This window comes from Chiloscyllium plagiosum, chromosome 9, assembly GCF_004010195.1.
Source record: "Chiloscyllium plagiosum isolate BGI_BamShark_2017 chromosome 9, ASM401019v2, whole genome shotgun sequence".
Classification (NCBI taxonomy): domain Eukaryota; kingdom Metazoa; phylum Chordata; class Chondrichthyes; order Orectolobiformes; family Hemiscylliidae; genus Chiloscyllium; species Chiloscyllium plagiosum.
Window position 1 is genome coordinate 92,121,347 of NC_057718.1, and position 5,724 is coordinate 92,127,070.

Genomic DNA, 5,724 nt, shown 5'->3' on the forward strand with positions numbered 1-5,724 from the left:
GACTCAGCTGAACATTACAGAGAGCTGAACGTCAGAACTACAGGTGCTCTACTGTAACGTTCTATTCTTCCATTGAACATATGTGTACTTAATTTCAAAGTTTGCATTATCATAGAGGTAAAGATTGCATACATTATTCCAGCACTGCTGAAACACGTATACACAACTTTAACTCTTATTGGTCCATCATTAATAGCCTCGCCTTCAGTTGTCTGGGCCCAAAGAATTCTCTCCTTACACCTCTCTGTCTCTCTACCTCACTTGTCTCTTTAAAACAGTTCACAAAAGCTTTCTCTTTGACAAAGCTTTTGATCATCAAATCTAACATCTCCTAGAATGATTCAGTGTTAGCTTTGCTTTATGATATTATTACGTGATATCAAAGGTGCTATGGAAATATGCCATTAGTTTTGGCTATAAGCACAAAAGGCAACAAACTCCAAATGCTCAGAATCTGAAACCAATTTTGGAGATGCTGCAACCACTCAATAGATCAGGTAATATCGGTAAAAGTACATTTTGAATTGTCAACCCATTACACATGTCCAGCTGTTTTACTGGAAATCAGAGTGAATGATTTTAAAATATAATCATTGATGGATTCCTGAGGATGACAAAAGTAATATGTTGAGATCACATTTTAAATATTCTACCAGCTATAATAGAGTCAAAGCATTAAGGTGTTGGCAAAAGCTGGTATATAATGAAACCTCAGCATTTAGTGGAAATATGTACAAATATGGGTATTGAAAAGCAAAGAATGCTACTATACATTGGAAATTAGAAATAGGAGATGCTCATAACACAAAGCACAGTGTAGAAAATGATGTTACTGAACTGACAGTATATTAGATTTGTAAGAATAATCTTTTTATTACGATAAACATTTCTCAGCATAATTGTAATTACTCCAGCCAATCTCTTGTAATGATATACACAAAGAATTAACGTTAATTGTAATCAGGTGAAGTAAGGTTGGATGGTTGGTGTCAATTAGATATACTGATGTAATCCAGCCCCTATTGTAATATAATACATTTTGTCCTTGCTTCATATAGCATATTGATTTAATATTAAACAATAACCATTTGCATTTAAACAGCACCATTAATATTAAGAACGTGATGCAAGGCACTTCACAAGTGTGTAATAGAGTAAAACAAACAATGCCAGGAGTTTGCAATCTTCCCAGAATAACTTCAACAAAATCCCTAGTGTTTTGCATGACTGATTATTTCTCTAAGGTTGCTGCTTGTCCTCTGCCAGAGGAGAGAGGGAGCTTCCAAAACCCCACAAGGACATTCTAGCCCATTGTATCTAGGTCATGTGGCAATTTCTTCAGGAAGAGTGTGAAAACCACAGGAAGGGCATAGAGGAGATTCACTGCTAGGTGATCTGACATTGGAGTATTGGTTATGAGGAAACATCAGAACAGAGTGGATGAAGGAATAGTTTACATGGGATGTTGCAAATTATGACCCCAAATATCTTAAAGTGTCAGCAATAGTGTTATGACTTTGATGGGAAATCAGACCTCACTACCCACTATGTGTACTGAAAATATAAACATTTTACTTTGTGAGCAAACTAGTCATTTTGTTTCTCTGCATTACTGCTAATAATCTCAAAAAACTTGCTTATTAAGAATAAACTCCTTCAAATGTCATTAAAATAAGAATTTACACCCACTTAAACTATATCCCCCCTTAACCCTAACACATATGTCTTTGTAAACACACAGGATAAGATGACAAAGCTCTGGAGAGTATGACAGTTGGGAAAAATGGCAGAAAGGAATAATGCCACCACAGGTTTGAGTGCAGGATATGGGGTCTCAGCCACCCCAACCTCACAAAGCACTAACTCAGCCTTCTGTCTGTGCTGCTACCATACTCCCTTACTCGCATCTCCACCAGCGTGCCACCTGCTTTCACCTTACCCAATCCCTCCCTATCTCTCATTCCATAGCAGGGCAGTAAAATACCATACGGGTGGTGGGGGATGGGAGCAGGGGAAGGGGAGGGAGGGCACTGTGAGGGTCGGGGTGGGGGGAGTGTGGGAGGTGCCTGATAGTCAGCTGCTCATGTCTCGGTCCACTCCCTTCCCCAGAAAGAGAGAATGCTGAGCCTTGCAGGCCAGGACAAGAATCGCTCTTGCTGGGCTATTGAGACAACCAAGGGCAGCCAGAAATGTGTTATAAATGCTAGTGTTGCCAGTGACACCCACATGCCATGAAAAGAAGAAGCAAAATCAAATTCTATCATTTACTTGAGGACACTTGCTGTGATGTTGCACAGAAGTGACAGGTAAGCATAACATAAAGGATCTCATGTTGCTGCATCCAGAGTTTGTTAAGGAGTGAAAGATCATTTTCCACTAAGTTGATGCCCTTTAAGAAGTTGCCTCCCAGCCCATTAACAATTTTGAAGGACATGTAGAGTTTAGAAAATGCTTAGAAAATACCTCTCCACTCTTCTAATTGGACTAGTTTGTGTGCTTTATTTAAATGACAGTCTTTTTTTAACTGAAATCGATATTTCTGGAGATGAAATGGAAACAGGAGGCTATCAAGCATCTTAAACCTATTCTGTCATTCAATAACATCATAGCTGAGATGTAACCTATCTCCGTATACTAATCTTTACACCTCACCCCTTAATGGCTTTGCATTACAAAAATCTATCAATCTCAAACTTAAAATTAGATGCTAATCTAGCATTAATTGCTTTTTGTGGAAGAGAATTCCAAGTTTCAATCACCTTTAGTGTGTCAAAGTGTTTCAGAATTTTATCTCTCAAGAAGCTCGCTTTGATGAGTGGAGTTAGTTTCTCTCTATCTACCTTATTAATTCATCTGAATAAACTTTAATCAAATCAGCTTTTAATCTTCTAAATTCCTGGGAACACAATCTTAGTTTCTGTAATCTCTCCTTGTAATTTAACCCGTGGAGTGCAGGTATTATTTTAGTAAATCTGACTCATGAAAGAATGGATTGCCAGAATCCTCCCTGGGCTTCTCACATGTAGAGGGTCTTCCTGAACTGTATTTAAAGGAAATGCTACAAGAGGCAACTGGCATCAGAAGCTGTGGAAAGGAATGGGAAGAGGAATATGGGATTCCAAAGCATTGAAAGGTTTTGGATGTGACTTGGTGTTGATCGTTTATTTTTCTGAGCGACTGATTGTTGGCTTTCCTGGCAAGTGGGAGAACTCAATTTTTAACAGGGTAGTTTTGGGGATAATTTGTGGCTGGGCACGGGAGGAAGGCATCTATATCATAGGACCTGCATCTTCAAAGTTCCATTGTCAAATAAAGGATCCTGAAAAATAAATGGCAGCTCATTTAGAGCTGCGTGTTCGTCTTGGACCAAGGCTTAAAGATGCCTTAAAATTACTTCCTGAGGGTAATAAAAGCAGCTCATTTTAGTCTGGAACAGTGGTTACAATAACGATATTATTTAATCAACTTCTTAGAATTGTAGAATCCCTACAGTGTGGCAAAAGGCCATTCAACCCATCGAGTTTGCACTGACCCTCCAAAGAGCATTCCACCCAGACCCACTCCTGTACCCTACCCTATCAGTGGGGCACATGCACAGTAAGCATTTATCATGTAACCCTGCATTTCCCATGGCTAACCCACCTAGCCTGCACATCCCTGTACACTATAGGGCAATTCTACCTAACCTGAACATCTTTGGACTGTGGGAAGAAACCCACACAGACATAGGGAGAACGTGCCAACTCCACACAAACAGTCACCCAAGGCTGGAATCGAACCTCAGTCCTTGGCACTGGGAGGCAGCAGTGCTAACCACTGAGCCACCTTGCTGCCCTATTCACCCCTGACTTTGAAGAAGAGAATTCTAAAGACTCGGGACCCTTTGTGAGAAGCAAAAATTGTTCTTGTGTTTCTATCGTAGATGTGCAACCCCTTACATAACAGACAGTGTTTGCTGACACAGTAGCACATACAGTGGCAGTGAAATCTCTGAATTAAATTGAAATAAAGGGTGATAAAAACTTTACAAATGTCAAAAAAAATGCAGTGTATCAGAGAAGAGAAAATACATAATCAAAGTAGAAATATTTTCAACTTTTGAAAATTGGATGAAGGGCTTATGCCCGAAACATCGATTCTCCTGCTCCTCGGATGCTGCCTGACTTGCTGTGCTTTTCCAGCACCACACTCTTGACTCTGATCTCCAGCATCTGCAATCCTCACTTTCTCCCTGTGCACATGCACAGTTTGGAAGAATAAGTCAGAGGGGAACATGCACAGTCGGCATTTATCACTGAATTGTCAGTGTCAGCAGCCTATCTGTATTTTAAAACTCTGACCCCAAGTTCTAGAACATTGGTTAAGAAGCTTCAGTATCTTTTTTTTAGGATACTGATTTTTTAAGATTTTAAGATATTTTAAGATATTGCAAGTTCTTTCTAAGAACAGAATTCCTAAGTTTTTACATCATTGACAGGCTTCTCTGGTGGCCTCACTCCCCTGTCTTTTCCCTCCCAAATAATGATCCAATTCCCGTTTGAAAGCCACAATTAAATCTGCCCTCAGAATGTTGTGGGTGCTTCATTGCTGAGTGTGCATAAGTGTGGAGTGTTTTCATTTCGTAGAGAATCAATGGATGTGGGGAGCAGGCAGGATGGTGGATTTGAGGAAAAATATCAGCACAAATGCATTGAATAACAGAGCAGTCTTAGTTGGAATAAAGGTGAGGGTGTTGGGTGGGTTGAGTGGGAGTCAATTGGACGCATATGATTTGTTTCCACTTCTAGTTCTCTAATCATACTTTTATATTCCAGATTCTAAACACTCACTGTGTTAATACAAGATTGACCTTTACTATTTATCCTTAAGAGAGACCGAAGGGGCAACTTTTTTCTTGCAGAGGATGGTGTGTGTATGAAATGAGCTGCCAGAGGAAGTGGTGGAGGCTTGTACAATTATAACATTTAAAAGGCATCTGGATGGGTATGTGAATGGAATAGAATAGGATATCCTTTATTGTCACGTGTACTCCAGTACAGAAGTACTGTAAAAACTTTTACAATGACTGCTTTTAACAGAGTTACAAATCACACAACATCAGGTTATAGTCCAACAGGTGATGAAGGAGCGGCGCTCTAAAAGCTAGTGCTTCCAATTAAACCTGTTGGACTACAACCTGGTATTGTCTGATTTGTAGCTTTTACACCCCAGTCCAACACCGGCATCTCCAAATCATGCTTTTAACAGCACCATCTTAGGTACAAGTGTCCAGATACAAATGTTGGATACAAAAGAGAATTAAAAGGAAAAGTAGGAGCATTGCTTACAGTGAGTAAAAATAAGTTTAAGATAAGGTAGATGTAACAGAGTTAAAGGATTTACATGACAGTCCGGTAAAGAGTTTCAAATAGCATCAGCTGAACACATGGTCGGAATGCCAGCACGAAGCCAGAGTCCAATAACTTTTCCGGTCCCCTCCATCCTCCAACCGGCTCCACACTGGCACTCAACTGCAGCAAGATATACCCACCCCGCTGGACTGGGATTCACCTCCTTCACGTTACACCAGGACTTGGGTCTCTCCCCATCCTGCTCCTGTACCGGGATTACCCCTCACCCTGCTCCTGTACCCAGGATTCCCCCCTCACCCTGCTCCTGTACTCGGGATTCCCCCCCTCACCCCGCTCCTGTACTCGGGATTCCCCCCCTCACCCCGCTCCTGTA